General features: G+C 37.2%; 1 protein-coding gene across 1 annotated transcript in view; it reads right to left on the reverse strand.

Annotated features, from left to right (window-relative positions):
- LOC149069372 (uncharacterized) overlaps positions 1–14,823 on the reverse strand; it is a 39,115-nt gene extending 24,292 nt beyond the window's left edge. Inside the window, exon 1 of the mRNA XM_089249867.1 lies at positions 14,708–14,823. The gene's annotated coding sequence lies outside the window, so the exon portion shown is untranslated. The remainder of the gene's footprint in view (positions 1–14,707) is intronic.
- Positions 14,824–25,583: the final 10,760 nt, after the last annotated feature.

The following is a 25,583-nucleotide window of genomic DNA, read 5'->3' on the forward strand; positions in this document are numbered from 1 at the left end:
GAGCTCTGTATCATTCCCGTGTTAAAACAATTCCTGGCACAGAGGTATTACAGAAACGATGACAAGACGACCACAAGCATGTTACCACCATAGGACTTTCCCCCCCTCAACCAAGAGGTTAGCGCACCAAAGTATCTGTGCAGCCTAGCCACAGGGCAAAGAAAAAATATTGAAAGCTACCATTTTTGGAACCTGCATTAAACTGTAGTCCCAGTCTAATCAGCCCTCCTACGCTAAAAAGTACCGTGTTGCGACAAAACTTACCAAATTGCATCTTTAACCCCTTCACGTCAGTCGTACGCAGCGAAGGAGGACTAGGCCCTCCCCCCTCCCCCCCCAAAATTTAAAAAAATGTTTAATATTTCAGTAAAAAAATTAACATATCGAGGGAAAATCACTTTCATATAGTATTTTAACAAATTTCTGTCAATTTAAATGCGTTTTGAAGGGTGCTAACTCAAAATTTTCCGGGAAGAAAACTTTATACTCTACCCCCTCCCAAGATTTTTGCACCCCTTCAAAAGGTCGATGCTGCTTAGTCCACGAACAGGCTTTTCGCAACAAATTTGGGAAATTTGTGTTTGACTTATCCGCGATATATCTCAAAAACTGGTTTCTTTGTTCGCATGTTAGAAATATAGGGTTGGGGAGTGCTGTAGATTTCTCTTTCGTGATCAACTACAACCTTCACACTCCCACCCCCCTCTTTGTGTTTTCTCTCCTTCCCATATATATATATATATATATATATATATATATATATATATATATATATATATATATATATATATATATATATAGGATGATGATTGAGAACTGTGAGTACTTTTTCCCAAAAACTGCTTATCCGAATACAGAAATTTTTAGGATATCTTAATGAGACCATGGGAGAGAGATTTATGAAATAAAAAAAATAGTTCAATTTTCGACCACCGGGTGAAAAAGTGGAGCATTTTTATTGAATTTTCCTTTTTCCCATGGACCATATAGCGTATAATTTATATCAGGTTTCAATGGAATACGTCCACCAGAACAGGCACTACAATGGTCGGAGTAGTGTAAACTACTCAGACCTATATAGTGCCCGTTCTCTAGACGTATTCCTTTGCTTTTATGGACCATGGGAGTATGTAAAATGTAATAAGAAAGAGCCACTTTTTCACCTGGTGGTCAAAAATTGAACTTTTTAAATTTCATTTTCATAAATCTCTCTCCCATGTTTTCATTAAGATATCCTGAAAATTAAGCGGCATTTGGATAAGCAGTTTCTGAGAAAAACCACTCAGAATACGAGAACTTTAATTATAATCACCATGTATTTAGTAGAAAGATACATAATGCGAAGGAAAAATCACTGTACACGAGAAAGAACGGAGAGATGAAAAAAAACAACTTCCGTTCATAGGGGTACAATGGTGAGAAAAGAGGTAAAGAAAGCAGGAAGAGATGCTATACATTTCTTTAACCATTTATGTTTTTTTTTACATTTGTGTTAAGCCGATGTATCTCGTTCCCGATCATTAGATTCCACAGCTTGGGTGTGATCTCCGCTGCCGATACAGTAGTGTCAGGGGCGTACACAGGGCACCGACCTTTAAAAGGTGGCACAAGGATTTTCTTCCGGAGAAAACGTGAGTTACTAACCTTCAAAAGGCATTTAAATTTGCAAAAGTTGATTAGAAATAGCATATAATGGTGTTTTCCCTTCGAAAATGTTTGTTTATTATTACTACTTAATTTAAACAAAAAAAATTGAAGTAAAAGAAAAATCATCCTGATCACAGTGTCTACTTTGACCAGATTTTAAAAATTTTACCAGATCAAAATTCAAACTACGAGGGCGAAGATGTGTTTTTGTGACCCAGGTTGAAAAACGGTTTTTCAACGGTTACAAAGAAGTCCCTGGGTCACCCATTACATTTTGTATAAGACAAATTTATACTTTTGGAGAAAATAAAAGTATTTGCATAGCCTATTTAGAATATTTGAGAGATATCTCTCTCAGTTGAACATTTCTGTGCACTCTGTTGGAATAATGTTCTCTCTGTTACGAGAAGAATTTTTGCATTTCACAGGCAAAAAAATTGATGAAAACTTCAAACCAAGATATTAAATTGTAAATTACCAACCCATTATCTGTTAGAAATAAAGTTTCGATTTTGAGTAGCTAAATACACGTAAAAAAATTAAAATTAACTTTTCTATGTGCTATTTCGAAAAAATCATGAAAAACCATCAAAGCGACAGAAAAAAGGTCAAACATTTGTTTAAAACTGCCTTTTTTTCAGCCTTTGTGTACGAAATAAGCTGATTTTATTATTTTAAGAGATAAAAACTGCCGAAATAGGCCTAATAATTATTATTATTTTTACAACAATATTTGTTTTCGTAAAAAAGTGGACAAAACCCATGACTTTCAGTCATAGAACCCGAAAAATAAACTATTATTACAAAATAAAAGTGAAAAAAATATTTATGAAATATATTATACTCCAAATCATTGACTATAATTTGAGATCAATTTTATGGTGAAAATTCAACTTTGAATTTTTTTATTTCAAAAATGTGGAATGTACACTTTTTTGTAGAAATGACCCATATATTGTAGAAATACAGTCGAATCCCGATAAAACGAACTACGAGAGACCGGAGAAATCACTTCGTAATAACGAAATTTCGCTATAAAGGAATTCCAAATCATATTACAGTAAAACCTGTCTTCAACGGAATCGCAAGGGACCACGATTTTTTTTCCGTTGGACACAGGTTTCCGCTTAATAAAGGTACAATTGATATAATGTGTAAAATTATGTAACGATCTCGAGTGTGATTGAAATAATACAAATACAAATACAACGCCACAACAGGCAAATTGCCCAACGAGGTGGCTGAGTTAAGAACATCATGGATCCCGAGCCCCTACCTACTACTGCTACCCACACATGCACCCCCCCCCGCGGAACCCCCCCAACGAATCGGTACATGCGGGAATGTGCGTGTACGTGTAGTGCTACCTGACGTAAAGTTTTGTTTTCTGTGTAATGCTTGTTATGTGTAGTGCTGTCATCTGCCCCCAGTTTTACAAACTATGAGTGAAGTGTTATGGTTGAATGATTTATCGTTGTAGGACTGTTGCTCTCTGTGGCGAGACTTTTTAACGGGGAGATCGGCTCGCATTTGCGCCTTGAAGTTGGGAACCACAGAAAACCAACTTCAGCCGACCACCACTGTGGGGTTCGAACCCGGATCCTCGCATCACGAGTCCGGCACTATAACCACTCGACCACCACAGCGGCCTTTTAATATAAAAGTAAATTAATTAAAGATAAAGTAAATAATTTAAAAATGGATAAAGTAAATAAATAAATAATTAGTCTATAATTACTAAATACTGTATCTAGGTTTTGACAGCATCTGTATAAATTTTCGACCTCCACTGTTTTTCTTCTGAAATAACGCATTTGCGTCTTTCTAACTTCCTCAAAAATGTTCAATTACGGTGTCAATATCTATCGTGTTTGGTTTAGTTTGTACAATATTGTCTATGTTTACAAGTCTTATATTTAATTCTCAGCATCACACAGGGCAGTAACTAGGAATTTTGTGAGGGAAAGGAACAACAGGATTTTGCCGTCCCTACCACTGTGAAATTCGACGATTTTATATAACGGTGTTTTTATTAAAACCTAATATTTTCAACCTAAATTTTGTCACCAGGGCAGCTGCCCGCCTCTCTCTAATTAATTCTGGCCCTGCTCATCACGGAATACAGACAGCTTGCGTACAAATTTGTAAGTCGTGTTGTAAGTATAATTCAACAGTTACACTGATTTCTCTCGTGGAAAAGCCTGTTTTCAGAAAAATTTTGTTACAATTTTAGAAAGCAACTTCTTTACTACGTGACTAATCAAAACCACAGTATCAAGTATAGAAACGAACTCACATTTGCAAGTATAGATTGAATAAAACATTTCGGTGGATCACTTTAACATTTTGTACGATCCTTTGGTCTATTGGTCGCTAAACACTCACAGCGTTTGTGTGAAATTTTCCGTTAAAGCGTGCAGTTTTTCTTTCCGCTTTCAGGTTAGATAGGTGATTTTAGCATTGAAACCACGGGACCACGATTTTTTTCCGTTGAAAACCCAGGTTTCTGCTTAATACAAGTTCCGTTAAAGACAGGTTTATTGTTTCTATGTAAACTTATTTGGGGGATTAGAAAGGTTTTCGTTAAAACGAGATTTTCGCTATAACGGTATTCGTTATATATGGGAATCGACTGTAATATGTATCATCAAGGCAGCACGCAAACGGAAGGCAGGCCAGATGTTCCGGTTTTCTTATTCGTGTAATCGAAGTTAATTTAATGAAGTCAAATTATTTTTAAATATTTAACTGTTTTTTATTTAGATATTTCAATTTTTTTCAAATTTCATATTTTTTGGAGTTTTAAATCGTGAGGGGCCATGCCATCAACACGGTCGCAGTTCCGATGAAATGTGAATATGACACATATCATTACGATACAGATTCTTCGTGGGACGAATCATTTTCGTTTATTCGTTACATTATTTAGATCAGGGGTGGCCAACTTCTCACTGATCATGGACCAACATAATGGTCGGCTGCAGCGTCGCCGGCCGCAACAGTGGCAACATTCCGGTGTATAAGCCGCACCAGTAAAATGACCCAGAAAACTAGCAGAAATTTGTGTTTCTTTGTATAAGTAATTGGTGAAAAAACGCGTATATAACTTAGTCATTAAAATTTTACCCTGGGCTCCACTTCTCCTTAAACTGTGTTTATTTATTGTTTATCTGATTCCCAGCTAGTTGATGCAATGCATTAAAAAATTACTGTTTCTTCTGCAAATTACACTCATGTCCATAAATTAAGGATAATTCAGAATCACACGGAAATCTAAATCTAAAGTAAAAATTTCACCTATAGAATTATCATTTGCAAGAATGATATGCAAATTTCAGGAAGCCACCAGATGATGCCGATAGTACGTCACAATGACGAGAGTGTAAGAGAAGGGTATATAATGAATGGTGGCAAAGAAGTAAAATTGTTCACAAGAGTTCTGTAAGACGCTCAGTGCCATAAGCGAATAGTTATGATACAGAGGATGCATGTGGATGATTTTTTACGTGGTAGAATTATCGGCCGCCTGGAATGTAGGCGTACTCAGATGGAAGTACCCGAGGAACTTGGAATTGCCCAAAGTGTCATCTCTAGACTTTGGCAACGATTCCAAGATAACGGAAATGTCAGTAGACGTTACAGTACAGGTCGCCCCCGAGTTACAACGCCGAATGAAGACCGGTATTTGGCAGTAACTGCCAAAAGAAGCAGACGGAGCACAGCATCCGACCTGTCTCGTCAGCTATCTGCAGTCACGGGTACCACAGTTTCAAGGCAAACCGTGTACAGACGTTTGGGAGATATTGGTCTATATGCTCGCAGGCCTGTCAGATTAGCCTGGAGTAGAGAACATGCATCGTCACAGTGGGCTTGTGTGATGTTTTCCGACGAGTCCAGGTTTAGCTTGCAGTCTGATTCACGTCTGACTTTCATATAGAGAACGCCAGGTACCCGTTACCACCAAGACAACATCATTGAACGACACCGTTATGGTGGTGCAGCATTGTTCGTTTGGGGTGGAATTATACTGGGTTCCAGAACAGATCTGCATGTTCAAACCGGAACCATGAAAGCCCAAATTTATCGGGACATCATTCTGGAACAACATGTACGTTTGTTTAGGGGTGCCATGAGCGCAGAATTTGTGTTTATGGATGACAACGCCCGTCCTCACCGAGCAAACATCGTAAACGAATGCCTTGAATCTGAGGATATAACCCGTATGGAATGGCCAGCATTCTCACCTGACTTGAATCCGATAGAGCATGTGTGAGACATGCTTGGCCGACGAGTTGCAGTCCGTCAACCACCCCCTACATGTGTACTGGAACTTCGGAGAGCATTGCTTGCTGAGTGGAGTGATCTTCCCCAAGATCAGATCGATAATTTGATACTCAGCATGCCTAGGCGTTGTACGGACTGTATTTCATCTCATGGGAGACATACAATGTATTAATCATCATACCAACCAGGTAATAGTAAGTTTTTGTAAAGGAGATATTTTTTACAATTGCTCCAGGGAGCAAAAATCGCAGTTTTTATGAATGGTATCATACATACACCATCGTTTTTGTTCTTTATCTTTTGTTTAATAAATGGCCTTTATGAATAAGTAACGTTTGTTTTGTTTCTGAACCTTTATTTGCCGGAGCTGACATTATCCTTAATTTATGGACATGAGTGTATATAGTCCATTAAATTAAATACATAGTTTGATTTTTTTTTTACAGAGGGGTGACCTCTCAAATCAGGGGTTTAAGATGCATACTTTCTTTATACAAGGGGAAATTATTGTTTTGCCGTAAAAGTGGGGTGACCGCATCTGAGGGGGGTTTTACTGTACTATCGTCACTAGAAATAATGAATGTAAATAGTCTATTAATCAGGTCTGCTGTTGAGAATGACGGGTTTGAATAATGATAAGAAAATCAATTCAATACGTAGTAATTTTGCTTAGTTGTGGGCAGCATGCGGCCTCCCCGATTTAGATTGTACATAACATTTCCACATGGCTGTACTGTTCCATTTTATTTAGTTATAAAAATTGACGGCAGGTGGCAGCACTACACATAACAAGCAATACACAGAAACAAACTTCACGTTAGGTTTACTACACGTACACACACACGCTCCAACATGTACCAATTCGTTAGAAATTCCGCAGATGAATATGGACGAGGTGTACGTGTGCTTAGCAGTTGTAGCGCTGTTCCATTATAACCATACCACGCATTTTCGCCACCAAATAGGCGCATTTTAGCTTGTTTTTTTCGCACGCTTTATTTAAAGAAAGGAACAAATTTTATGTGACACACTAAAAAAAATACCAAACACTAAACAGGAGGCATTCGAAGAAAATAAGGCACCAAGTTATTTGGTTTGTAATATGGATGTTGTCGTGCAGACACAATTTTACTGTACAGAATTTTCACAGGTTATACAATTTTTTCCCCACTCAATACAGTGTACTTATTTTTATAACGTAACGTAACAACACGGCCAGATACGTATTTATATTCTTTTCTCACTTACAATCATTTTTCACACGAACAATAAAGGAATCTTTGACGCAATATTTCTATTACATTTTAAATTTGCGATTCAACGTGGAACTGAGCCGTAGAAAGCCCATGTCTTATTACCACAATACGTACTCAATTTTATCTATTGCCTTGAAATTCGTCACTGTAATGCCTGCCTGCCCCCGAAAAAGTTTTTCAAGTCTTCCCGGTTTACACCTGGATTTGCTCGATTTTTCAGTAGCATGATCTGTGAACACCCTAACCATCTACCGAGTACTGTTTTTAATTTTGTACTCCCTATTCGGCGATGCGAACAGTTAGTTTATATCATGTACTGCATGCACTGTAATGTTAAAGTAAGTGTGTATTTATTTTTATAAATAGTGCATCACATCAAGCGATAAATATTTAGCAAATATGATTATAGAGTAAATAACTTACAAATTCATCATTTATTTTATTAATTTTTAAAATTATTTACTTTATTTTCATTTCAATCACATACGAGATCGTTAAGTAATTTTACGCATTGTGTCAACTGAACCTTTATTAAACGGAAGTCTGTGCTCAACGGAAAAAAATGTCGTTCCCCTTGCGATTCCATTAAATACAAAACTATAAAAAGTGAAAGAGGGAGGTGGGCGTCCCCTAAACATTCGCTCTTCATTAATCGGAAAAAGAATGAGTCAGTCAAACAACCAACTGATATAATTGATCCAAACACGTTTCACGCTTCTCCGAGCGCGAAAGAAAAGACGATGGTAGTTACACCTTGACGACTTCGGCCGTTTACGGAGGGGCAAAACAAAAAAGAAAGTATTAGGAAAAACAATGGACGGAAGCAAGACAATCAACGCACGTTTATTTCGTTATCTAGACGAGCGTTCTATTCGTTATTACGAGCACGAGTCACACACGCGAACACATGCACGAATGGCCAGTTTATCGTTCGCACGCGAGAAGACCGCATCGTTTTGGCGTTTCTCGTTCGTATGTACAGTGAAACCTCGATATAATAAATATACCAGTGCAGTCTTAACGCATGGACCCAACCGCGCCTCACAAACATGAGATATAGTTGAAATTTTCGAGGAGTATACATGTAAAGTTGTCCGGAAAGACCTCAGAAAAATCATTTGGCCCGGGGTCCCATGGCGCTCGTAAGACGGCCCTGAATGATACTCAGCAAACCAAGAAAAAATATCGTTGTTATATCGAGAGGTAGCGTATTATCAGTCACTGCCAAATTTATGCTGTTGTTGGGATTTCTTCTGAATTGGCGTTGGTTAGTACCGCCATAAAATGCATTTGAAGCATCTATTCGCAACCAAAAATTCTACTTGATTAATCGATTAATAAAATTCTGTTGGTTGTTCCACACTGTAAAGTAGTACACCGTTCTATACTTTTGTGCGCTACACTGGGCCATTCAAGTATAACGTCAGTATCGACGGGGGGGGGGGGGGCTTACAGATTTGCTGACTTTTCACAAGGGGTGGGCCTTGAATAATGATTAATGGAGAGGGGGGTATCGGCTAATCTGTTTTGTGTCTACTCCGCGCGTTCCATGTGTGTTCCTCGAGTGATCTCCCCCCCCCCCCCAAGACGATCAAAAGAAGTATTTTTGTCTGTTCTAATAAAAATATAAATTAAAATAAAAATTTAAATATATCTAAAGAACATACTTTATCATTAAATGTGCTATTATGATCAATTACTGTCAATTTCAATGCTATTTCAAGGTTAATAATTCAAAAGAAATTCATTGTGCCTCACACTTTTGGAGGGTAGACCGTGCAAAATACCGATGTTATTTAAACACCCTGGAAAGACCAGAAACTAGTGAATAATTTAAAAATATATTGAAGGTGATATACTTTGAGAGAAGTACAAAAATATCGTTGCAGGAGAGAGCAGTTTTTAAAATCTCTTCAAAAAAATATCGTTATGAAAAGGTGTCTTAATTGGATACCGTTGTATCGAGCGAAGTTTAACCAAGACCAAAGGCAATTCCAAATACGATTTGAAAAAATGTAGTTATGGAGAGATTAATTGTTCTATTGAGTATCGTTGTAGCGAAGTTTCACTGTATTCAGGTCCACGACATTGCTGATGCCAAAATTATCAGCACTGAATTTCCAAAATTTTTATGTTCGCTCCACCTTTGAAAACAAAATTGGAAAAATGTCTATCCGCGTATAGGACCTATTTTTGGCACCATCCGAAGACAAATTTTTGGTCAACAAAACATTTTTTAGCCCTTACAACTCGTATTTGACGCCCCTTCTAGAGAGGCGGCCCAAGCGCCACCTTGAAATTCCTTAACGAACAGGTTTGAAATATCTCTATTTTGAGAAATCACTTTTTATATTGAACGAAGTTTCTGTTTCGGTAGCGGCATTTTTGTTATAATTACTTTTCTTATCAACGTTCCCTCAACGCTGGTAAAGTAGTTACTATCATGAACTAGTAGAATCGATGGGAACTGAGGTACGATTATATGATGTGAAGCAGTGATTCCCAATTCCAGGCGTCCACGGCCCAATTGTAGAATTATAAAAAATATAAAGTTAATTAAAAAAGAAAATACAAATAAATTCCTTGAAACGAAAAGTTAAATATAATTATGGCGCAAAAACAGCGCTACAACGTTGGTCGACTGCAGTGGTAATATTGTTTTGATTTGACAAAAATTGCACTTGTGGTGACATTACTCGCTAGGAATATAAATCGTTGTTTTAATTGCTATCGCGTCATATTTCCTAGTTCTAGATAGAATGACCTCCATTATTCGAGACCATTCTTGCTGATAGATGGCTGTAGTTTCTGTAGCAAAAGCTCAAAATCTGGCTGTCCCAGCTTGATAAAGTGTTAAACAAAAAGACTTGGTGCAAATCTGGGATTTTTTTTTCAAAAAACTTGGAATCACGTTTTCTCCGTGTGCCACAGATGAATAAAACTGACAATAAAATTTTGAAAAAAAAAAATTTTTTTTCTTATGAAACTTTTTTTTTTGTTCGTGTCCCGAAATTTCTCGCTTTTTAAAATGTTCACTCTGTTAGGCCCCTTTCACACGGAGCGGATGCGGAAGCGGGTCCGCATACCCTTTCACACGAGCACTGAAGATGCGGGTGTTTCGCCCGCATCTTTAGGTTGAAATTCGTGCATAAAAACTATTTTTTCGCAATTTTTGTAATTATTTTTCTCCTTCACCCCTGATTCAGTGGCCATAGGCAGCCTAGAGGCATTCTTTGGTGGTTTAGTCTAGAGCCACATAGAATATGGGAATAAAGATGTCTTAATTCCGATCCTCACAAGTAGTCGATGGGAGAAAATGTCTTCAAATATTTTCAAAACATTTTGAAAAAAAAAATCCGTCTTTCCGGAAAAATATGAAAGAAAAATTCCAAAAACATCAAAACTAATATGTTCCTAAAAAAAAAATTCAGGAGATATCAAAGAATTTGCAAGTAGAAAAAAGGGGAGGGGTGGGGACGTTCAAAATGTCTGTGCTTAGAAATATTCACATCACAATTCTGTCTTAGGCCGGGATTACAGTATAAAAGTTTTATAAAAGTTAGTTTATAAAACTTGAAAAATGCAACCGATAGGCCGATCAGTTAAGTTCGCTCGAATGTAACAGATATGTTTATTGGTTACATTTTTCAAGTTTTATAGTGTAATACCAGCCTTAGGCCGGGATTACACTATAAAAGTTTTGTAAAAGCTCTTTGATAAAACGTGAAAAATTCAACCAATATTATCTTATTAGTTGAATTTTTTGAATACAAAATGTGTGTGTGTGTGTGCACCGGTTGCATTTTCTTGAATGCAACCGATGCGCCTATTGGTTGAATTTTTCAACTTTCATAAAAGTTCTTTTATAAAACTTTATAGTATAATCCCGGCCGGATTACACTATAAAAATTTTATAACAATTATTTAAAAAAAAGCAACTAATAAATTTATCGGTTGCATTAGAGCAAATGCAACCGATAAATTTATTAGTTGCTTTTTTCAAGTTTTATAAAATAACTTTCATAAACCTTTTATAGTGAAATCCCATCCTTAGATTAGTCATTTCTGAAATATAAAATTTCATTTTTTAAGTTTATAGACTGAATATCGAGTAAAATATACTTGTAGGTATGGGGGGAACCACCAAAAATATTCAAGTGCTAGGGTCTTCAAACGTCTTAATCCGGCCCTGAGTGAACACCGTACGTGGATAACGTTGTTTAATAAAAGTATTTTTTTTTTAAGTTTGAAAAAATTAAAAGATTGAAAATTTAAAAAAATAATAAATATTTAAAAAAATAACAAATATTTAAAAAAATAACAAATATTTAAAAAAATAACAAATATTTAAAATAATATTTCAAATATTTATAATTTTTTAAATAATTTTAAAAATTTAAAAATAAAAAAATTAATATTTTTAAATTAAATTTAAAAGTTATTAAAGTATGTAGTCAATTAAATATTCGTAATGAACAGAACGGCTTATAATTTTGGTCCCGTCAGTGGCCCTTGTTGGCAGGTTTTATTGTATAAAATTGTGAAATATGGACAAAAGGCAGTTAAAGTTGCTATATCTCCATCTCAGAAGGAAACGAAGGGATACACGTATGTGGGTACATCGTATTTGATGAACAGGGACCCTCACATGGTGTTTTTAAGGGTATTTATGGCAAATAATTAAAAAAATTCCGTGCAAAATCACCTTCAAAAAATAGCCAAAGATGCGGACGAATTCGCTCCGCATCCGCATCGTCTGAATAGCCCCGAATAAACCTATTGTCAAAACTTCTATGTGCGGATGCGGAGCCCGCACTTAGGTTTTGACACATGCGGACGACGTCCGGACCCGCATGAACATTTCCTAGGTGCGGAGATTTTTCGGCTCGTCTGAAAGGCGCAGTATATTCCAATTGTTAAAACTTCTTCCGGACCCGCATCCGCGTCCGCATCCGCGTCCGCATCCGCTCCGTGTGAAAGGGCCCTTACAGTGTCATTTGGTAAATATATTTTCATACCGGATGAAATCTGGTAACACTTTTAGCTCATTAAAAGGTTTAATTTTAATGCTGGATCAATAATTTTGGATTTGACTTTAGCAGAACGACTTAATGTTCACGTTATGTCTTTAGTACCAGATTTTTCTCTGCCGGATGTCCACTCTGCCACGTTCATTATCGTAACATTAAGATTGTCTTCATCTATATCAACATCTAGTGATAGTACATGGAGATATGCTTCAAATTATAATAAAAGTTTTCATCAATCATTTAAATTCATTATAAAAAAAAATAATTTAGGCTAATTGGTCCATTCTGTGTTAGAACTTCCAAAACCTAAAGCAACGCAACAGAATAGAAACTATGATTCAATATAAAGTTTTCTTAGTTAAGAGGTTTTGAAATTTTAAGTTAAATTTAAGTTATCTTTTTTCATTTTGAACCCTTTAATTCATTCTCTATCATGTTATTTTTTCAGTTAAATGCAAGTTAAGTAATAGATAGTCAAAATCACTGCCAGGAAAGGCCGTCATAAGAGCATTACGAGCCCCCGGGCTAAATGATTTTTATGAGGCCCCCTACCAGAGAAATTTTGGAAAATCTCAACCAGATCCCATTTTTGTGAGGCTCCCTTTTCTCTTGAGGCCCACCCGGGCACCACAGATCCAAGGAGATGTGCCATAAGGGGCATTTTAGTATTAGTAAAGATCGTTATAAATGACAATACATGCTGTATTTTATGAGACAGGTCCATTATCTTCCTATATTATTTTGTTTACTGACTCTATTCTTCCCCCCCCCCCCCCAGCCCACGCTGTAACACTAATGTAAAAGGCATAAACGCAAGATTTATACCAACATAAAATTAATATTAAATTTTAACAAAAAATTTTGAAATAAAAGAAAAATCATCCTGATGATATAATTTATACAAATCTCGAGCCCACTTTGAACATTTTACCAGACCAAAATTCAAACTACGAGGCAGGGAGTATGGTGTGCGTGTTTTGAATTTCCTCGTGGGGTGGACGTTTTCCAAAGGTTACAGAGGAGTCTCTGGGTCAACTATTACATTTTGTATATACTTTTGGAGAAAATAAAAGTATTTGCATACAGCCTATATAGAATTAATTTAGAATATTTGAGATATCTTTCTCTTAGTTGAGCATTTCTGTGCACTCTGTTACGATGATGACCCCTCTATTACAATGGTGTCCACTCTGTTACGGGAACCATTTTTGCAGTTCACAGGCAAATTCATGAAAAACCATCAAAACGGCAGGAAAAACGTCAAAATTTTTTTAAACTGCTATTTTTCAGTGTATGTGTAAGAGAGAAATAAGGTAATTTCATTATTTTATAAGATTAAAAACAGTAGAAATATAATAATAATTTTTTTACGGCGATATAATTGGTCCATTCTGTGTCTATATTTGTTTTCGTAACAGAGTGAAGAAAATCCATGACTGTCATAAAACCCAAAAAATAAAATAGTATAACAAAATAAAAAGTGAAAAAAAAAAATATATATATATATATATATATATTTATGAAATTATTAAACTTCAAGTTATTGGCTGTAATTTGAGATCAATTTTATTTTGAAAATTCACCTCGGAATTCCTTTCACTTTTTTTGGGAATGAACCCTATACCTCCGCATGTCTTGAACATGCAGAAGACAATTGAATGCTATTGGGTAGCATCTGAATCACCAAACCTAAAATAGACCCATGCATCGAACTGCTTTGTTATGCAAAAAAAATGTTTCACCTAATACACAAAATGTGTACCATAATCTTGAATGGCAATCCACAGACCATTACGTCATATTTAAGATTCGGATGATAAATATTAGTTTATTGTCCAAGACCATATGAAGTAGTAAATACAAAATTATTTTTTTTCATCCAGACAGAAGTTTTTAATGACTACTTGTAAAACTACGCAAAAGAAAAATTAATAAGCCAAATGGTCCACATACACCCAAATAACCTTGAAAACAATTTTTGCTTTGGCAGGATCATTAATTGCAATCTACAACATTTACCATATTTGGCAATACATCGATGATTCCCTCTTCAATTAACATCAATTACACGAATTTTGTTGATACGATTTGGTAAAAAAAAGTAGGACAAAAATGAGAAAGTATGACATTTTACCAAAAAGTAGGAGGGACACAACTGGGAGCCCTGCGACTCACTCGGTAGTGAATTGCTCATGGCGATAGGATCGGAGTTGTGCTCGGTTTGAAAGAAAGAAAGTATTGGAGCTAAGTCGATTCAAACGAAGTTACCAACGTACACGAACGTTCATTATAGCGCTAAAGATTTAAAGCTTTCCAAATACGCCATTCGCCAAATCATTCATTAAAAAACTTTCGAAATTAAGGAAGAATAGACACAAACACGAGGCCGATCCTATCGTATTTTGGAAAGGGAAGTCCAGCCAAGCAAAAATTTTCCTCCCGAATACTAAAATACGATAATATTATACGCAGAAGCTAAATGGCACTTACTTTGTGGCGGAAGAAATATGGAGGGAAATGCTAATCCGAAAGTGATCGCAACTATCCATCGTCCACGGGGAGTCCGAATGAGATGCAGCCAACGTCACTCCTCAGTCAGAACAACTGTTTCCAATCCAACACTCAATCATCGCAAGAAGGGCGGGGTGCACCAAGAATGCATTGTGGCGCCCCTCCCATCTTCTTTCCTATCTTCACACCCCCTCTCCTCTTTCCTTCCCTCCACCATCATTCATCCATCCTTCATCTTCTGAATCCTTTTCCTCCCCCGCCCCATCATTTCCATAGAAAGCCATCGAGTACATATGCACATACCTAGCTCTCTTTCAACACCCCCTCCCCTTTTCATTTTCCACATATGTTATGCCTACCAACGGTCAATGGCCGACACCAACTGGAAAAAGCACTATGTACATACTTATTATATTTTTGCTCTCTTCACATTTTCGTTTTACTGGACAAAAGACAGGAATCGAAAGAGAATCCATGACATGCTGATATAGACGTTAATCATTTTTCCATTCGCGGAGAAATATCAAAACTTTTACAACAGAAAAAAAACCGTCCTTCTTATTTCCCCGATCACACAAAAGATTTGAGATTTGAAAAGGGGTCCATGAGTTTTTTTAAGGAATCAATTAATCCATTCAAGAAACTTCTGCATGTTACGCCAGAGCGAATTTGGTGAGAAAAGTAAACTGTCTTCACCGTGAGTCGAACCTCCGGGCAAGTACACTACCCATACACCACGTAGGACGCAACCCTGCTATCCTTATTTCAGACACAGTAATGAGGTGCACTGAAGTAGAGAAGACAGAGCCGTAAAAATTAGCCTTTCAAGAGGGCTCCAAGAAGGCACACTACGGCTCTGAGAGTAGCGCTTCCAAAGTTGGAAGACCGGTGTCAGTGGTTCTGAAACATATGACGGACATTCTTCAGAAACAAACTTGTCTCGCCGCAGATTGCAACAGGTCTACAACGGTACAATTATTCAATCATTGCACTCCATTCATAATTAGAAAGATTGGTGGAAAATGGCAGCAATACACGTAGAAAAGCACTACACAGAAAAAACTTAACGTTACGTTCACAACCCGTACATGCACATTCCAAGATGTACCAATTCGTTAGACGTTCCGCAGAGGAATATGGACGCGGTACTATGTGTGGTTTAGTAGCAGTGGAAACAAACTTGACTATGATACTTATCACTAACATGGCACATTCCGACATGCACTGATCTGTCAGAGGCATATTCACGTGGTGGGGGGGGGGGGGGCTCAGTCAAAATGGCACGAGGACGTAACAACATAAAGCTCAGTGCGTATTATGGCTAACTGAATTTTCAATGAGTGAATCTTGTTTGACGTCGTGTATACGAACTTACTGAAATGTCTTGAAATCCATGATTTGCAACAACGTATCTCTACAGGACACAACTGATTTAATACCAACTCAAATCATACTAGAAACGTCGGAAGAGATCGAATATCGTTTGGAAATCTGAAGAGCCACTTCAGGTGCTCATATTGCACTTTATTAACCTGAAGTGCACTATATAAGTTGTGGGCCGCCATTCCCGCCCCCGAAATGTAATCCCACCGCTGCCGAAGGTTTTATACACCGTATCAGGTGAAGTTTTTCTAAATGTGTCCTTTATGTAACAAACTTTTTTTTTCCAAACCGAGCACAACTGGGGTCTATCGCTATGGGCAATTTACTACCTAATGAGTTGTGTCGGTAGTGAATGTACGTTTATGTACCTAACAGTGTCTGAGTGTGCTTCTAGTGTTGTGTCTGATTTATATAACAAACTGTGATCTTGAAACGCATAACCGGGGAAACCTTTCTCAGGTGGCGTGGCTGAGAGGTTTAAGGCCGAACACATACTGCAGAGAAGAGGTAAGAGTCGACCATTCTTTCTCAGTGCGTTATTATTATTTATTTTTTTTAGATGGGGGAGTGTATATGCAGTATATAGCACGGTACCGAGACTACCTCGGATTACTCGAAAAGTAACAGAAAACGAAATTAAAAGAATGTGTATATGTGTGTATGGGTTTACCTACTCTTACCATAGTCTGTTTCGTCCTTAATTCAACGGCTGAATTCACTGCCAATACCCGAGGCCTCTTCGTAAAAGAAGCAAACAGCGGATTGATATGAATGTTATTTTTTTCCACATTATAAATTTACTACAGAATAAGGGACTATAAAAAATTTTGGCCGGGGGGGGGGGGCACAGTGTCTAGAATCCAGTCTATAGAGCACTCACTCTCCAGCATGGCCCAACACTAGGGCTTGCTTTCACTACGGGCAACATCCAAGGCCATCAAGCCTTTTTTCGGCATGTTAATGGTGGGGGTTTTTGGCCCACCAGCCTTTCTATCTGGCTCACCAGTAAATAAAATAAAAATGTTCACTCCTGGGACCTATTGTTTTTTTTTTCAATCATTATGACTCCACCATGCTGTTGGATGCCCTTTCTTCAAAGTGGCCCACCGCAGTTTGAATTTCTTATAGAATGGCCTGCAGGCCATGTTCTGTGGTGGTCGAGTGGCCATAGTGACGGATTGGCATCGCAAGGACCCGGGTTCGAACCCCACCATCGTCGCAGTGGTGGTCGGCTGAAGTTGGCTTTCTGCGGTTTCCAACTTCGAGGCGCGAATGCGAGTCGATCTCCCCATTAAAAAGTCTCGCCGCAGAGAGTAACAGGTCTACAATGTTACAAATATTCATTCATTACACTTCACTCAATATGAGTTGAGAAAACCTCATAGTTTAAAAAAATTGATTGCAGATGGCAGCACTACACATAACAAACATTACACAGAAACAAACTTCACGGAAAGTTCACTCTACATACACACACCTTCCTACATGTACCAATTCGTTAGAAGTTCTGCAGAGGAATATGGACGAGTTGCGTGTGTGTGGTTTAGTAGGTTATGTTTGGTACTACAGTGTGGCGAGCAAAACTCGTTCAGTCCCTTTCAGCATCCCATCAAGCTGAAATTACTCGGATGCGTTGAAATACAGAAACAATACTGTATGAAGCAAAAATCGTTCTTGGCGAAAAATAGACTTTGAGAAGGAATTTCGAGAAATATTCCACCACCTCGGATCATCCGGAACCTCAAAGACTCTACTGTGCTTAATATATTAAAATTAATAAATTAAGTAATAAAACAATGTCTGATAATATTAAAATAACTAGCGATGTCACTTATAAATTATTAAATGTAATAAAAATATTCAATTTTTTAGGTTATTATAAGAATACTAATACAGTATACACTGTATATACCGAGAGTCTACTGTATATACTAAAATATTTATGTTGGTGGCAAGCACACATATATAAAGCAGAGTGAATAACGTAGCCTTAAACATGGTTCTAATTATAAATAATCAATCCAATCACGTGTCAATTCCAACTTTATTACAGTTTTTGAATGGTTTCTGAAGATAATTATTTTCCATTTAAAGCATAATTTCCCGAACTGTTTGTACCATCACCCCCCACTTCTTCAGAAATTTTTTTCCTCTCATCACCACTCAACTCAAGCGTGCCCATAGGATCTTATGTTATACCCGTAGCTTCTATTGCCCTCCCCCCTGGACAATCCCATCGCCCAACAAGGGGTGATATTGTCCACTTTGGGAAACACTGATTTAAAGTATAGAAGTTGTACGTGTTATTGGTTATTTACACAGTGGATAATGGATTTCCTAAAGGTGTTTAAATTTTTATCATTTTTTAAATCAACAGTTTAAGTCATTGTAGTTTCTGGAGGCGAGATAATGAAACTGCTTTTGGAAAATGGTTTTCTTGGATTTGTGAATGTCATAGGAAATTCCCCGTCTCTGCTTTCCAAGTTTGATGCAATTTTGATTTCAAACCAAGAGGGGTTTCTCTGTATAAACATTAATATTTTAAACATGTGCAATTTGCTGAGATTAAAGTGAAAATCATTTTGATAACGAGATCTATTTGAATGGAACATTCTATGTAATATTTTATTAGAGAAATATTAATCGGATTTAAATTTGATTCATAGTCTCCTTCCCAAACACAGATGGCAGGCACACTGAACTAGGGAAATATCCAGGCATAATAAATTGTTAGAAGAATCCTTGGAAACTATATTTTTTAAACCAATATTTTGATTATTTATGTAATTTAGTCTATTGCAGATCGTCAGGGCATGGGCCTTCCATTTTAAATGTTTATGCATAGTTACACCAAGATATTTTATTTCTTCAGTTTCATGGACAGAAACAGTTCACATATGACAATGTTCACATATATTCCTCATTATGACAATGAATTGTGGTATTATCAGTATTGTTTTTATTGGTATAGAGTTGAAATTTTACACATTTAGTTTTAATCAAATTCAACGATAATTTATTATTTCTTACGCAACTATTTAATATGGCTAGATCATGTTCAGTGTAATTTTTTAATGTCAAAAGATTATTTTCAATAATAATGAGGGCTGTGTCATCAGCATAGCTTATGACATTACCATGTAATTCAAGATATTTTATATTTACATAAATTAAAAATAATATGGGGCCCAACACAGATCCTTGAGGGACGCCATTCTTTAAATAGAAAATGACAGCTCAGTATCAATTTTTACGACCTGCATCAGATTTGAAAAATAACTTCTAAACCAGTAGCAGAAAAACCTCTAATTCCTGCGCAAAACAATTTCTTAATGAGAATTTCATGATTAATTGTATCGAATGCTTTTCTTAAGTTTAAGAAGACACCTAGAGCTTGTTTGTTATCGCTGACTGCTTTATAAATATATTCTGTAAGTTTTAAGACATTATTTTTTCTCAGTATTTTTTTTCTCCAGAAAATCGAATTGTGTGTCTGTAAAGTAAAAATTTGACTATAAGAAATGCATAAGCTTTATTTTAACTAAACGTTCAATTACCTGGGAAAAAATAGGAAGAACAAAAATTGTACGATAATTATTGAATTCTTTTATACTGCCAGATTTTTAGATGGGAGTTACTGTAGAATATTTAAAATTTTCAATGACTTTCCCTCAAAAACTGAAGTATTTATCAAATATGTTAGAAAACGAATATGATATTCACAAGCAATTTTCAACATTTTAGGTGAAATACCGTCATAGCGCCTACAGCTTTATTACTATCCAATTTTAAAATTGCTTTTCTAACCCCAGTTTGATTGAATAGAGTTAAGGCCACAAAATTTTGTTGCTTCGGTAATTGATGGTCAAGATTTTCGCAGGGTTCATCATTGTTCAGATTTATAAAGAATTCATTCATTTTTTCAGCAAGAGTTTTACGACTTTGATCAGGAGGGAGTATTTTTTTAGAGATTTTCCCCCTCACGTATTTATTTATTTATTAGTTTCCATTGGGTTTTTTTTTTTATCTTTACCACAGTTGAGAAATTTCGCATGGAAATACGCTTCCTTTGTTCTTTTCAGTTTTCGTTTCAACATTTTGTTGAAATGTTTATATGTTTCTCTGATATCAGCATTGTCCGGATTTCGCTTAAAGTTCATCAGTCATTTCCATTAATTCGACGGTAATCCATTATTACCACCTTATTTATAAATTTAAGGCCACGAGAAGAAAAAATGATCCAAAGGAGCCATGGGCGAAAGAAGGTTAAGAAACACTGCCCTAGTACATAATTCCCAAAACTTTTGTTCCATCCCTTTTCTTCAATTTTTTTTTTCTCGTCGCCCCTCCCCCAAGCCAACCCATAGGATTCCATACTAAACCCAAAGTTTCTACCCCCGAACAATTCCATCTCCCACCAAAGGGCGATATTGTTCACTTTGGGAAACATTGCTCTAATAGCGTTCGCCGAAAGTGTTGGAGATTTGCTATATTTTCCACAAGACCATTCTGCTTAGCTTTTTCCCTCAATTTCATTTTCGGTTTCCTTACCCAACACCTGCTTTATGAGAGCCTTCTTACTAGAGCTGGCGCTGCCTCACCGCAGATCACCATCACGTGAGAGTGGATGTAAAGTTCTTCCGACAATATAAGATGCAAACGCGCTCATTTCGATCAGCCAGCTCCTATGTGCAAAGTTCTCACGTCGCATACCACGTTCTTTGAGGACGAAGACAAAACCCAAGATGGGGGAAGGAAGAAAGAATATCATCGATTCTAGATGATGCGTGTCTTGGGTGGAGCCCTTCACTTCTCTTCGCAACCTCCATTAATTCGTCCTTGGGACGATGCAGTCAGCATTTAGTGAGCACGCGAAGGAAACCTCCCCTCCATCGATCGATACATTCCTCTTCTTCTTCTTTTTTAATAATTCATAAAAGGATTAAATCGAATGCAGCCGAACATACATAAATGCATGTGTCATGTTATGCTTGCCCGAGATAAGACGGACAGTTTTTAGCGAACGCCCTTCACACAGCAAAAAGGGAAGAGGGAGACGTTAGTCGCATGCCAATACGAACAAAACGCTAACCCGTGTCCCCATCAAACATTCAATTACAACAAAAAACAAAAGTTTTGCGTGGTTGCCGCGTTTGCGCGTCAAACTTCTCTAAACAAAGGCATATCATACATAGTAGACGCCGCTTACGGGGATGGGAAGTGACAGAGTCCATTTCGGAGCAGCAAAATTCACGATTCAGAGCAGTTTTGGAGCAGCAAAATATAGGATTCGAAGTAGATATTTAAAAATGGAGCAGCTAACAAGAATATTTTCGTTAACCTTCACTCCTTTCCAAAATAAAACACCTGCACTGTCTTTTGTTATGAAACATCTTTTCATCGGCTTGTTTTTTGTTTTTGGTGTTTCAGGCTTTTGACACCTTGTTTGAGCGTCATAAAATTTTTCGCACCAGTTTGTTTAAGATGATTTTTTCTTACTGAGGGCACCATTTGCTGTCTGGAATAGCAGCACTTCAAATGGGCTAAAAATTTTCAATTTTTTTTTATACTCAGAAAGAAATTGTTGCAAAATGGGAGAGAATTTCAGAAGAATGAACACGATGTTTGGAGATTCAGCACTCATTATTTGGCGAGATTGGTGATCTGACGCTCGTTATTTGGCGGGATTGGCGATCCGACACTGGTAATTCGGCGGACATGCTCTTTTTTAATTCCCGGAATGAAATTTTTTCACGAAACATCGGGATTTGACGCAATGACGATCAACCACAGTAATTACTGTTGCTTCCAGTGGCGACTTTTTTTTTGAAAACGGAAACTGACTCACATTTTGCGCTTTAAAGCTGAAAGATCATTGCAAACCAAAGCCGCTTGTAAGTTAATTAAATAGAGATTAAAACTCTTAATTCAGCTTTGTTGCAAACCATCTTCAGTTGCACAATCACAGATATTATCGGCTTTTCGCGATGGAAAGCCCGATGAGGGGTCGATAGTTTAAATAAGGCGATAGTTTAATATAGTGGAATAAAACGCGCTCTTCTCGGAAAGAATCGTTTCGCGGCAAACAGGAACAAAAAATTTTTGGAGTCCTTTCCGAAATTCCGAAGCAAAATTTGCTATTTGGCGCAGAAAAATACGAAAATACACTATTGGAGCAGGATGGCGCAATATGTTAATTTTGACGCAGTGCAGCGCTATTGGCACAGAGTTCCCACCCCTGCGCTTATTAAAATCACAAGTAGTTTTTCATTCGGGTATTGTCACTTTTGCAAATTACGGAACGGACTGGTATCATAACATGCGAAACAATTCGTTTGTGTTATCAAGAGTTCGGTTTACGCTATCAATTTTTTTTTACGTAAAGTTTTTTTCGTTCTTTTCGTTGCTCTAAGGTGGAACCAGATCTATTTCCTCCTCCTCTCCCCTCCCCCATACGTTTTCGTTATCAACTTGCAAGACTATGTAGGCGGTCAGAAAGTGTACACTCCTCCCCTGTCATAATCCGGTCGTAATATTTCCCATGATCCATGTACAACTGCTTTTACAATGGCCTTTCTACAGTGGAGGCAAATGTAATGTATAAGAAGAGCCTCTTTCCTTCAGTTCTTGGCCAGTTTCTTTCAGTTGACCAGATTTACAATTTTTGTCCCAAGGGATCAATGGAACTTACCGTACATTACAAAAAGTATCGCTAATGTACAGTAGACACACGGGTTCCATTCTAACTCCCCAAACAGCTGAATGAAACAAAACACGTGGTTTTAAGGCCCGTTTACACGAGGCAAGCGCTTTAGTTGGTAACTTAATTTTTAGTTGCCAAGTACGATACAATGTATGCAGACGATAAGGGCCGTTTACACGGCTTTAGTTGGCAAGTGCGCAAGTGATTTAGTTGGTAAGTGAATACGAATGGTTTTATTTTTCCCGGTTAAGTAGACCTATGCGCATGCGCCAGTGGGCGTGACCTGCCGCTCTGGAGGGGTCATTTTGCTCTCTCACGGAGGGGTTTATTTTGATCTCAAGCGTGAACCTGTTCATACTCCGTCGTCTCCTGAAGTTTCGCTAGAATTCCGCCGAAATATTGGATGGTGAGGTGGCCAGAGGACACAATCTTCAAGTTTATTGAAAAATATCTTCGCCATGAATGTTTGTTGAACTATAGAAATGGAAATTACCTTGTTCAAACAAGCTAAAATTATTCGATGTTGGGAAAAGCTATGGAATATTCTGTCGACGTGATGTCAGGAGTTATATATTTTTGAATCTTCAATTTTTTTTATCTGGTGGGGAGGATTTATATATTAAAAACTGGAGAGGGGGGGGGGGGTTTCGAATATTTCTCTCGTCCAGAACGAATTTGCTGCCATCTGTTGTAAAAATACATGATCAAATATTTAACATAAAGATGTCATCTCTATAGATCAAATTAAAAAATAATGATTTCGAAAATTTGGAAATAATTTTTGTTTAATGAATTTTTATTATTTAATTTTTAACCCTTAGAATTTCCTACGAATGCCAAGAATCTTCTCCCGTATTTTCGGCTTACATTATTCATAATTATCTCCTCTTTAACATCGATTAAAATATCATATAATCGGTATTTACAACTTAGAGGGGAAATAGAGAAATCTTATATTTCATCTCGATGACTTACTTAAGTTTATAATATGTTGTGTGTTCTTTTTTCCCCTGTGGCGTCATCTCTCGCCCCCTTGCGTGGGTGGCAGAGGCGAAAAAAGGGGACAAGCGAACTGTTTCCCTTGTGTGACCTACTTCTTGCTCAGTGTGTTGCTCTCGCGCAAGTGAGAAAAGAGTTTCTCCTTTTTTATTATTTGGAATTAATATTGTTAACCTATGTAAATAGTTTTTTAAAATTAAATGAACTTAAATATTATCAACCGTTTCTTCAATTGGAGTCAGGATATACATCGTCCTCAATGTGTATCATATAACTATACCCCCCTTGAGTAAGTGAAAATGAATAAATTTATATTCTTTAAATAAAATATCATATAATGTGGCTCTGATCACAGTAATCGTAAGTTCTACCTGATCATCTGCATCCATCGTTACGAAAGCTATGAGCTTTAAAAAAAGCACCTCTCTGAATGCCAGATAAATAAAAAATTATTACTATTATTCTCCCGCGCGTTGTGCGTCTCTCTCTCCGTGGATTTGAGTAGACTGAAGCGCGCATGCGCTAACTGCGCTCACCTCCGTAAAAATTATCCAATGAGCGTCTACTTACCATTTATCGTGTGGACACTTTCAAGAAGAATTCGTAAGTTAAAATTAAGTTACCAACTAAAGCACTTGCCTCGTGTAAACGGTATTCATGGTTCATCTGCGGCTCCTCGAAAATGTTTAGCAGATATTTTCATTAAAAAAAGAACAACTTTAAAGCATAAATAAGCATACAAATAAATATCTCCAGCTCGCAGACTCCTCTAGGAACCACGATGCCCACTTTGAGAAACACTGCCATATAAGATAGACGTTATACGAAAGCATTTGGGACTTATCCTAGGAATGGTCGCTATAGTGTGGGGTCATTGTAACGAGCGTCAATTCTATGGCGGAGCCCCGCAGGCTTAGTAATTAGTACATTTATCAAATTTACTAATTTATTTTCCTCCAGCGGCTGGGAGCACCACTTCAGACCCGCTGCTGTAGACTGCAGTGATTCTCAACCTGGGGCCATTATGACCCCGTTGTGTTCCTGAGATATCCTAAGAATAGGAGGTCAGGTGTGAAAATCAGATGAAAGAGGCGCCCGACAAGTAGTGATGGGAGAAAACAGAGCTAAGAAATAAAGCTTTCAAGTGAAATATGGTGCAGAAAAGAAGGGATTACTTTCAGAATCCAGCAGAGCTGTCCATGGAACCAGGGCCCAATGGCCCCATGTGAGCATGTCCTGGGACCACCCCCTTCTGAATCTTATGCTTGGCTTAGGGTTCCAGAGATGAATCTTATTTATAACATTTTTGTTCATTATAAATTTAGTTTGATTGAATTCGTAAGTAGAATAAGTAGAACGAATCTCGCTCCCGGATGAGGGTGGGCCCTGGATAACACAGGGGAGCCAAGAAAAGAAAATCTGGAACAAAGGGCCATGGGCTGAAAAAAGTTGAGAAACACTGGACTAAAACATTCACCCCTGTTAACGAAATCTCAAAACAATATCCAATGGACCATAATTGACATGAATAATAATGCACCATCTACTGGAAATATCTGTCAATGATAATGCTGAAAGTTCTACAAGTACTTCCTCCAATATTAGTAAGGTCATCTAATGTGAGAGTAAAAAATGAAATGCCTCTCTGTATTATGATGTCTATCAATATGCCCCATGTATTTGATTGGATATTTGGGGGATTTGCTTATGTGTGAAGTTGTTTTATAGTCAGATATAGAAAAACTTAAAAAAAGTAAGTTCAGCTAGAAA

The sequence above is a fragment of the Pholcus phalangioides genome, unplaced genomic scaffold, assembly GCF_987345545.1.
Source record: "Pholcus phalangioides strain wild (caught in Gottingen) unplaced genomic scaffold, Ppha-v1.0 ptg000022l_1, whole genome shotgun sequence".
In the NCBI taxonomy this organism is placed as follows: domain Eukaryota; kingdom Metazoa; phylum Arthropoda; class Arachnida; order Araneae; family Pholcidae; genus Pholcus; species Pholcus phalangioides.